Raw genomic sequence first — 11692 nt, 5'->3', positions numbered from 1 at the left:
CTGTACATAGAGCGGTGACTGAACCCATGCTGGCTCCGCCACCATGACTGAAACCAGAACACTACAGGTAGGAATAACATTCATTTCCTCCCAGCAGCAGGGGTTTAAGTGCCGGCATCAGGCAGGTTCAGAATGGTATTAAACTGCGGATATTTGAAGATTAATAGCGTTTTTTTTGCTTGATGGGATCCCTTTAAAATTTGGATAGTGTCTTTTTTTGTTAATATACTTTTCACCATCCTTTTTGAGTCACTTTATAGTAAACCCTGGCATTTGAGGGTACAGAGGCCGACTTGTCGCTTGGTGAATGTGTAATATCTTTGTGCACTTGTATGTTACAAGACGTGAGGTGAGAGTAACTCGACTATATAACACAGAGAGCTGCGTCCAGGATTACAGTTCAGTCTTATTTATTGCTCTTAGTTGCAGGACCGGGCAAAGCTGCTATCTCACGTACATAGCTGGCTCTCGTAGATAATGAAGAGGATGCTGCGCTCTCCATAGAGCTGCACGTCTTCTTATACATTAGTGTTCAAAATACTAGCAGTGTGTTCAAAACCGGCTAATCACAAAATCTTTATACTAGTTTTTATTTCCAGCATTGGGAACATTGCACATTGTTTTTTAATTCGAAACATGAAGAGAAATGTATAGAATGTTTGTTTAACTACTTTACAGAAAATAACAAAAAATGAACATTGGGATGTTCAAAAAAATAACAGTGCCTATATTTGTTTTTACAAACTCACAATATATACTTTATTTTTGAGGATTTAGCATTCTGTGAATCACTAATGTAATATTTAGTTGTACAACCACAGTTTTCTAGAACTGCTTCACATCTGTTATATAGGGTCAACCAACTTCTGACACCTGTCAACTGTAAGGATATGTTCACACGGTCAGTAAACGCTGCGGGTTGAATGCTCCGTACATCCACAGCGTCCAACTCGCAGCGTTCAGATGTTACAGCATAGTGGATGAGATTTCAACAACTCCCATGTCCACTATGCGTGTACCAACGCCCGCAGATCACTCGTAGAGACGGACATGCCGCACATCTTTCCAGACCACAACATGAAATTTATCTTGCGGAGACGCACATTTCCACAAGATAAATCTCACCCATACAATGTTTTGGACGCAGTGAATCCACACGGTTCAAAGACCACATGCGGAATCACCTGCGTTCAAAAGCCGGCAGCGCTTTGGACGCAGCGGACATGTGCTGTATTCAAAGCACTGACAATTACTGACCGTGTGCACCCGGATGCTTTGACTACATCCCACAATCTTTTGGCATTTGTTGGCTTTGCCACAGAAACTGAACTTTTGATGTCATCCCACAAATATTCTATCGGATTAAGGTCTGGGGATTGGGCTGGCCACTCCATAACCTCAATTTTGTTTGACTGGAACCAAGATTTTGCTCGCTTACTGGTGTCTTTAAAGTCATTGTCTTGAAACACCTATTTCAAGGCCATAACCTCTTTAGCGTAAGGCAACATGACCTCTTCAAGTATATTAATATCTGAAAACTGGTCCATGATCCCTGGTATGCGGTAATCAGGTCCGGCACCATAGTAAGAGAAACATGCCCATATCATGATGCTTGCACCACCATGCTTCACTGTCAGCGTATACTGTGGCTTGAATGCAGAGTTTGGGGGTCGTCTGATGAATTGTCTCCGGCCCTAGGACCCAAAACGAAAAATGTTACTTTCATCAGTCCACAAAATGTTTCTCCATTTCTCTTTAAACCAGTTGATGTGTTCTTTGGCAAATTGCATCAATACATCTTTTTTAACAGTGGGACTTTGCAGGGACTTCTTGCTAAGAGATTAGTTTCACGTAGGTGTCATCTAACCGTCACAGTACTCACTGGTAACTGGAGACTGTCTTTGATCATCATTGGCTGAGCCTTTACCATTTTGGCTATTCTTTCATCCATTTTGAATGGTAGTCTTCCATTTCTTCCACGTCTCTCTGGTTTGGCTTTCCATTTTAAAGCATTGGAGATCATTTTAGCTCATTACCTGAGGACCAAGAGAATCACAAAGTATTTACAGTCCATAATACTATAAAAATATAAATTTATTGAACATTTATACCAAAACAAGTAACAGTACACTGTGGTATAGCAAAGGGTGTTTTACTGGATGGGAGATACATTTCTCCCAGCAGGTTAATGTTTGGCTGGGATTTTCCCTAAAGACAAGGACCTGTGATGTCAGGGTCACGTGATCAGCCCATGTGATGTCTACCTCACTTGTGGGAGAGGTTATGGGCTATGTAATGGAGGTTGGTATTTGGCACATGGTGAGTGTGTGTGGAAGATACAGGAACTTAGCTGGAGTTAGCCTGAATCTGTTTGCTGGACTGCAGAGCTATAACAGCAAGACTCCAAACAACTCTGGGAATGGCACCTGACACGTCTGATAAGAAAAACGGCCCTGAAGTCACTAGACTTCAAAATCCCTATATCAGCACTCCGATATATTCTGAAGACAGAGCAAAAGAGATTTAACCGAAATTTAACCGAAATTCAGCAAAGCCCCAGCCGAGGCTGGCTGAACACAAAACTAAGCAAATCAGACAAAATCTCATGGAACAATAACAGAGCAAAACTTAGCTTTCAGAAGACAGGAACTGAACTGGAGGCCAGAGCTCAGAGCAGAGAAGTCACCAGCAACCTTACAGGGCGTCGGCAGCCTTATATCCACGCAGAGATTCCGGATGTCCAATCGCAATCCACCTGATCAGATGACAGGTTTCTCCCATCCAAATCAGTTTCACCACCTCCTTTCACCAGCAGAGGGAGTTCATCGGACATCAAAGGTGAATGAGAAAACGAGCTCACAACAGGTAACCTTCCCTTTGGTGGAGGAGGGGAAGAATTCTCCCATAGAAGTATTGGCTGGAGAGGTGGAAGACTTGCCGCTGGGACCTGAATTGTCTGACTTAAATGTATCAGGGGACAATTTTGGTACGGCGAAATTCTGAGACGCTACTTTGGCACGAGCCAGGGAAGATGTACTATTTGTCAATGGGGAAACCCAACAACCTGGGGCAGCTACAGTGTTGCCACGCTTTGAGCTAAACCAAGATTTGTTGTATCGAGTCGAGAAAATACGGGGGGAACTGGTAGCACAATTGCTGGTACCTCAGGCATATCGTAGGCTGGTAATGGACTTAGCGCATGCACATGTACTTGGTGGGCATTTGGGCCAAAAGAAAACCCTAGACTGAATTCTGCAGCGGTTTTACTGGCTAGGCGTCCATGAAGAAGTTAAACGGTACTATAATTCCTGTCCAGTGTGCAAGGTAACAAGTCATCAGCCTCACTTTCGGAGTCCTTTGGTGCCTTTACCAATTATAGAGGTACCTTTCGAAAGAGTGGCAATGGATCTGGTTGGGCCTGTCAATAAGTCAGCAAGGGGAGACCAACACATCCTCGTAGTTCTAGATTATGCTACCTGGTATCCTGAGGCCATTCCACAGCGCCACACATCAGCTAAGCTTATAGCAAAGGAACTCGTGGGTTTGTTTTCGCGAGTGGGAATTCCTCAGGAGATTTTAACTGACCAGGGAACCCTCTTTATGTCAAAAATTATGACTGAACTCTGCCGCTTGTTAAATGTTAAACAATTGCGCACATCGGTCTAACATCCCCAAACAGATGGTCTTGTAGAAATGTTCAATAAGACGCTGAAGAGCATGTTAAAAAAAAAAATCAGTTTCCAAAGATGGGAAGGACTGGGATCTCTTATTGCCATATTTGTTGTTTGCAGTGCGGGAGGTGCCCCAGGCATCTACTGGGTTCTCGCCCTTTGAACTATTGTACGACAGACTCGATATAGCCAAAGAGGCCTGTGAGAACCTACCTACCCCCCACAAAAGTGTGATAGAACATGTTGCAAAAATGTAAGAAAGAATGGAGACAGTTCTACCATTAGTCCGGGAACATATGGAGGCAGCACAACAGTCACAGAGTAGGTCTATAACCGGGAGGCTCTGTTAAGAACCTTTAGCCCTGGGGATCGGGTGTTGGTACTTCTGCCTCCCGTAGATAGCAAATTTCTTGCAAGGTGGCAGGGACCCTACGAGATCATGGAGAAGGTGGGACCAGTAGATTACAAGGTACACCAACCAGGACGGAGTAAGCCAAAACAGGTTTACCATGTTAATTTGCTTAAACCATGGAAAGATAGAGACCACCTTGGAGGGGATAGTCCGCTGCCAGCATTTCAGATGGAGAAGGCTCCATTACCTCTGGGCGAGTCAGGAGAAACCCACTCCGTAGTCAAAATAGCAGATACTTTGCCTCCTAGACAGGTTCAGGAGGTCCGGGAGTTTGTTAGCCGAAATACAGATGTTTTTTCGGAGCTCCCTGGATGCACCTCCCTAATCCAACATGACATTGTCACGGAGCCACAGGCCAAAGTCCGACTAAAGCCATATCGGGTGCCTGAGGCCTGGCGACAAGCCATCTCGGAAGAGGTAAAAACTATGCTACAGTTAGGGGTCATTGAAGAGTCCCAAAGTGAGTGGGCCAACCCAGTAGTCCTAATACCCAAGCCTGATGGGACTCTAAGGTTCTGTAATGATTTTAGAAAACAATGAAATTTCAAAATTTGACGCCTACCCCATGCCCCAGGTTGATGGAGCGGTATTTTCCAACTCTGGACCTCACAAAAGGATATTGGCAGGTGCCCCTAACAGAGGAGGCGAGGGGAAAAAATGACTTTTCTAACACCCGAGGGTCTGTTCCAGTATAAGGTGTTACCCTTTGGGTTGCATGGCGCGCCAGCGACATTCCAGCGGTTAATGGATATTGTTCTCCGTCCCCATCGCCGCTATGCCTCAGCCTATCTAGATGATATTGTGGTGTACAGTACGGACTGAGAAAGTCTCTTACCAAAAGTACAGGCAGTGATAGATTCTCTGCGACAAGCAGGGCTAACTGCCAACCCAAAGAAGTGTTTCATAGGATTAGAGGAAGCTCGGTACATGGGTTACGTCATTGGGAGAGGAGTCCTCAAACCCCAAGTAAACAAAGTGGAGGCAATCCAAAACTGGCCCCGTCCCCTCACAGCCAAACAGGTAAAAGCCTTTTAAAGGTTTAGTGGGATATTACAGGTGGTTTATTTCCAACTTTGCAACCCTGTCCTCGCCTTTAACAGACTGCTTAAAGGGGAGGAAGTCTGTGATGGTCCGCTGAAAAGATCAGATAGGAGGTGTTAGGGACGGCGGAATGCACTAAATATAAAATAACGTAAAGTGGGAATCGCGTGGCCAGTAACTCAAGCTAGATAGAGCAATGGGTCATGAAACCCCTACAGGAAACGTCACCAGAAAATCTATCGGGAAACGGGAGGCGGGATACTGTCAGAAAAGGCGTGGACACACGCGAGAGAGCCTCTGCGACTGCCTGCGCAGCAGCCTCAGTAACGCTGAGGCGGAACTCTCGAGAGTCACCAGACTCTGGCGCTAGTATAATTTTAGGGACGGCGGAATGCACTAAATATAAAATAACGTAAAGTGCATTCGCCGCCCGGGGTCCACCGTGCAGAAGGTGTTAACACTGCTGCTAGCTAATGGCGGACGTACAATATGGCGGTATTATGCACGTGGGCTGAACGTCACCCTGGTGCGCTGAGCGATCTCTGTTTACTCACAGAGATGCCTTAAGTGAAAAACACAAAAAGGCTGAGCCTGTTAGCATCGCAGGTCTCAGAGAAGTGCACGCATGGTATATGGTCACAGGAGCTGGGCCCTAGGCAGAGGGTCTGCGTCCATCTAGACCTACCTTTCGTGCGGCGTCGCAACTGCGGGTGCCAAGAGGAGCTGCAGACTGCAGCGCGGTGACAGACACTGCCGCTAGTCGACAATGCCCGGAAGCAGGCGCACTGTCGGACGCTAGCACTGTGGAGGATGCTGTAGTGGCTTGTAGCTTGCCACTGGCTGGCGCTGACTCTATAGCTAAGTCCCTATACACACTCATAATATCGGAGGGAGGGGATCTTAATGAGTCATTCGCAGGTTCATGCATCCATCACCATTCACACAGTAGCAACTAGAAACTATACTAGCGCATGGCCGAGCGGCCATGCGAACCTTTTAAAGCCAGGACCTTCCGGAAGCTTCCAGATCCATGAGATGGACCAATCAGATCTGGAGAAGGACCTGGACATGTGGCTCCTGATCTCCAATGGGAGATCGTCTCGTGAGCATGCTCAGTGGAGCGACAGAAGGACTTAGCCTCTGGAGCAATTTGCTGCTGAGCAGCCTGCATTGCCATTGCTGACCCAAAGGTGGCAGCAATAGCGAGCCCCACAGAGCAGGTCTGGGCAGAGCGTCTGGGAAGCCGGGATTGGTGAGCAATCGCCTCTTCGGTCGAAAGACAATGGGAGGCTGCAGAATGTGACGCTCTGGATTCCTGTTGAACTGCTGCAGGAACCCGACGCCTAACAGGAGGCCTATGTAAAGTTAAAATTGGTACTGTGTGGTACACCAGTTCTGATCACACCCGATTTCAAAAGAGAGTTCATTGTGCAGACTGATGCCTCTGAGATAGGGCTCGGTGCCATGTTGTCTCAGGAGGTTAACGGGGAAGAGCATCCCGTTAGTTTCCTAAGCCGGAAGCTTACCCCAGCTGAAACCAGGTACAGTATTGTGGAGAGAGAGTGCCTGGCCATTAAGTGGCCACTTGAGTCATTGCGCTATTCTTTGCTGTGGAGAACGTTTCGTTTGGTAACTGATCAATCCCCTCTTACGTGGATGAGTCAAGCTAAAGAGAGGAATGCATGAGTCACCAGTTGGTTCCTGTCCCTGCAAAATTTTAAATTTTCAGTAGAACCTCGGGCAGGCAGACTGCAGGGGAATGCAGATGCCCTGTCCAGAGTTCACTGTATGTCATGTGTCCACCCCCCTAGGGTTGAACATAGGAGGGAGGTATGTGGTACAGCAAAGGGTGTTTTACTGGATGGGAGATATGTTTATCCCAGCAAGTTAATGTTTGGCCGGGATTTTCCCTAAAGACAAGGACCTGCGATGATGTCAGGGTTACGTGATCAGCCCATGTGATGTCTACCTCTCTTGTGGGAGGGGTTATGGGCTATGTAATGGAGGTTGGTATTTGGCACATGGTGAGTGTGTGTGGAAGATACAGGAACTTAGCTGGAGTTAGCCTGAATCTGTTTGCTGGACTGCACGTGCTGCAGAGCTATAACAGCAAGACTCCAAACAACTCTGGGAATGGCACCTGACACGTCTGATAAGAAAAACGGCCCTGAAGTCACTAGACTTCAAAATCCCTATATCAGCACTCCGATATATTCTGAAGACAGAGCAAAAGAGATTTAACCGATAGCAGCAAGACCCCAAACAACCCTGGGAATGGCACGTGGCGGATGTCGCTGACCTGGCAGCCGCTTAGTTAAGCCTGTCCCATGCAAGGGCGAGTCTGGGACCAGTGGTTCTCCAAGCTGGAGTATATTTGTGTTTTTCTATTACTTTCTGTTAACCTGCTGTCTTAAAGTGACATTAAACCACTGAAGTTGGAAGCTAAACCTGTGTGTTGCCTCATTACTGCGTCCATGCCATTGCCTACCAGAGCAAATCCCTACACCACATATAAATAAATGAAGGATCAGATAGTGATGGCTATGGTCACTAGTCAGAAATCATATAAAGTGCTAAAGTGCCAACATTATATATACAATTATGGGAATATAGTAATAAATATGTCTGCTTACTCATATGCACGTGCGCCCAACTATAGGCTGGCATAAATCAAATAATACTCAAAATATGCGCTAAGTGCTTACCCATAATATGTATACACTGGACCAAAGCCCCCCGCCACTGATGCGCGTTTCGCTGCTCTTTTTCAAAGTGCAAGCTACACTAAGCTGCCCCTCTCCAAAATCCCCCCCACACTGCCCGTCTGCAAAATATCCCCCTCACACACACATACACATGCGCAAAACTGTACCCCTTTTCACATTTGTTCTCCCATTATGTGCCCTAACACCATCTCCCACTCATCCACATTGATAAAACATTTAATCTTCGTCTCCTTAATGGAGCGCTTACTGATGCCAAAAGAGTCTCTGTGGCACCAAGAGCAGGGTGATGGTGTCAACAGCATGCTGATCTCATCAGGCTGCTGCACATCGGGGTGGGGCTGACTAGTGCTTCTCTGCGCCAGTCCTGAAAGACGCAAATACATTTGATTATAGGAAGGAGGGAGCGGTGTCTCCCGTACATCTCCGTGAGCCTGATATAGAGGCACGATCTATCCTCATCTCTGCCACTACAGGGGCATTTGTCAGAAATACCATCAATCAAGTGTCCAAAAATCAGTATATTCAAATGGCACTTCAACTCAGAATAAACAACAATTCCTTACTTTTAATAAAGGGGACCAAAATGAAGAGATCCATTAAAAAAAAAAAAAAAAAAAATCAATTTTATTTAACCCCCTAATGTCCAATGACTGACACAGTCCGTCATCAGACATCTCCCCTGCTTTGATGAGGGCTCCGGCGCTGAGCCTTCATCAAAGCCGGGACATGTCAGCTGTTTTGAACAGCTGACATGTGCCCGCAATAGGCGCGAGCGGAATCGCCATCCACCCGCGCCTATTAACTAGTTAAATCCCACTGTCAAAGCTGACAGCGGGCATTTAAATAGCACTTCCGGCCGCCGGGCCGGAAGTGAGCTCGTTGCCGACCCCGTCACATGATCGGGGGTCAGCGTCATGTTGCCTGGACAACCAGAGGTCTCATAGAGACCTCTATGGTTGTTCCAGTCTGATGAAAGCACAGGAGTAAATCTGCTACATATGGGCGATCTGCACATCGCCCATATGTAGCAGAGCCAATCGAGTTGTGCATGCTTCAAGCCTCCTATGGAGGCTATTGAAGCATGCCAAAAGTAAAAAAAAAAAAAAAGTTTAAAAATAAAAAAAAAACCTAAAAGTTCAAATCACCCCCCTTTCGCCCCAATCAAAATAAAACAGTAAAAAAAAAATCCCACATACACATTAGATATCGCCGCGTTCAGAATCACCCGATCAATAAAAAAAAGCATTAAACCGATTGCTAAACGGCGTAGCGAGAAAAAAAAAGTCAAAACCCCAGAATTACTTTTTTTGATCTCTGTGACAATGCATTAAAATGCAATAACTGGCTATCAAAAGAACATGTCTGCATAAAAGTGGTATCATTAAAAACATCAGCTCGGCACGCAAAAAATAAGCCCTCACCCAACCCCAGGTCACGAGAAATGGAGACGCTATGGGTCTCGGAAAATGGTGTTGGGTTTTTTTGGGGTTTTTTTTTAGCAAACTTTGGAATTTTTTTTCACCACTTAGATAAAAAAGAACCTAGACATTTTTGGTGTCTATGAACTCGTAATGACCTGGAAAATCATAACGGTGGGTCAGTTTTAGCATTTAGTGAACCTAGCAAAAAAGCCAAGCAAAAAGCAAGTGTGGGATTGCACTTTTTTTGCAATTTCACCGCACTTGGAATTATTTTCCCGTTTTGTAGTACATGACATGGTAAAATCAATGGTGTTGTTCAAAAGTAAAACTCGTCCCGCAAAAAATAAGTCATCACATGGCCATATTGACAGAAAAATAAAAAAGTTATGGCTCTGGGAAGAAAGGGAGCGAAAAACACAAATACAAAAACGAAAATAACCCCGGTCGTTAAGGGGTTAAACTTAAATAATAAAACCAGACATAAACCTGAAAATAAACCTAAAAAATAGGAGGGCGATTCACCTTAAGTGCAGCAGAGATTCCCGTCCTGGTATCCTGACGCTAGGCTTCTTCCTTGGGGCATGCATTATTATGTTCGTGGCCTGTAATCACTATTTCAGTCTGTTGCAGCTTTTTGCACTCCACTTACTGAAGTGCCCCATTAACTGAGCTCTATTGCGCCTACTTTGTTCATCTGCCTATAGGTATATCCTTTAAGGTTATTTTTGCACTATGCACTTTATAATTTATTATTTGGATATGTATAAATTCTGATGATATGGCAATGATTTTTCTTAGAAGGCATTATCTTTTTTAAGCAATAGTTATATACTTGTATTATGAGGACTTATATTTTAGTGCTGTCCTGTTTATATGACATTATGCTTGTTTTTTTATGTCTGGTTTTATTATTTGAGTTTAAATAAAATTGATTTTTTTTATGGATCTATTCATTTTGGTCCCCTTTATTATAAGTAAGGACTTGTTGTTCATTTGTCAGAAATGCCAGATTGCCAGTCCAGCCCTGCCTGGAGGGGTGTGACTAAGTGATTACCTGGTCTTCACTAGAGCCTATGATGGTAAGAATAGGCTTGGACCGTAAGGTAGTCACTAGGTGCCACTCTAGGACAGTACCCGGACCTGCATCAGGTGACCAATGGGTCAAACCAGAAATATGAGGCACAGAGGGTGAAGGCAGAGCCATGGTGAGACAGTCCAAGGTCAGGGCAGGCAGCACAGGTTCAGAAGACATAGTTGGGGTCAGGAGCAGAGAGATAAGACAGAAGGGTAGACAAGCAAGGTCGTTAACAGGAGAGTAAAACAGAACTAGAGGCAAATTGACGGATCCGCAAAAAAAGGATCCAACGGATGGCCATCCGTCAAGATCCGCCGGTAATGCAAGTCAATGGGGGGAAAAAACAGATCTGCCAAAAAAAAAATGGCGGATCCGTTTTTCTGCAAAAATGGCGGATTTTGACGGTCAAAAACAGAAGTGTGAAACAGGCCTAACTAGAACCAAAGCTCAGGCAAGGAATGGAGGGAGGAGCTGCCTGACACATGCACTGCTAGTAGGGAATAGGCCAGGGAGGCCAAAATCTGCAGAACACAGTTGTCATAAATTCTTGCAGAGTCTGGCCATGCCTCCCTATAGCCAGGTGGAGGCTCTCCTGCAACAGGAGATGTAGCAGTACTGGAAGAGCTTGCAATGGCAGGTCGGCAACATGGTCCTATACTGGGAGGAGCAGAGTGGTCCATGCAATCAGTAGGATGGCGCTGAGGAGGCATGCGAGTTACTGGCATGACAAATTATTTCAAATCAATATTTGGTGTGACCTATTTTTGCCTTCAAAACAGTATCAAAGCATCAACTCTTCAAGGTACAAGTGAACAAAGAAATGGATTTTGTAGGATTCCAGTCAGGTCTGTGCAACCAGTTTTACCAAAATAGTTTACAAATTAAAATAAAAAGGGGGTGATATAGGCGCTGCTTGGTATGACAGACATGTAGGCAATATCTACATAAGAATTAAATAACGGAATATAGGGCCACACGTTTCAACATCTGACTGATGCCTTCCTCAGGGCAGGCATATATGTTAGCAGTCAGAGGCATATCTGGGCAGGGAAGCCGGGGCATGTTCCCCGGGCACAAACGGCAGGGGGGCGCAGTCGGGCCGCCTAATGCAGTGGTCCGCAGTGTCTCCCCTGGCGGCTGCATTCTGCCGCCCCTGGACTGGGAGTCGGCCATTCTGTGTCGGCTGTCAAGCTGACAGCCGGCTCAGAGAAGCTGCCGTGCGCCGGCTCCCAGGGAACAATTGTACTGGCGTCTATACAGACACCAGTACAATTGAAGCTCTGACCGCCGAGTCAGAGCGACGCCAGCAGTATGATCATGTCATGTGATCACGCTGCGGACGTAAC

The 11692-nt window shown here is 45.7% G+C and overlaps 1 long non-coding RNA gene across 1 annotated transcript in view; it reads right to left on the bottom strand.

Moving 5' to 3' along the window:
- Nucleotides 1-573: 573 nt before the first annotated feature.
- LOC141053691 (uncharacterized) overlaps nucleotides 574-11692 on the bottom strand; it is a 76980-nt gene continuing 65861 nt past the window's right edge. Inside the window, exons 2-3 of the long non-coding RNA XR_012221255.1 lie at nucleotides 1883-2036; nucleotides 574-1694 (exon numbers count right to left, since the gene is read on the bottom strand). This is a non-coding gene — a long non-coding RNA (uncharacterized lncRNA). The remainder of the gene's footprint in view (nucleotides 1695-1882; nucleotides 2037-11692) is intronic.

Source organism: Dendrobates tinctorius, unplaced genomic scaffold (assembly GCF_039654945.1).
Source record: "Dendrobates tinctorius isolate UK_male_01 unplaced genomic scaffold, ASM3965494v1 ptg000167l, whole genome shotgun sequence".
NCBI classification, from domain to species: Eukaryota; Metazoa; Chordata; class Amphibia; order Anura; family Dendrobatidae; genus Dendrobates; species Dendrobates tinctorius.
Note: the sequence above shows the minus strand (reverse complement) of the source record. Positions and strands in the feature narration are given on the sequence as shown.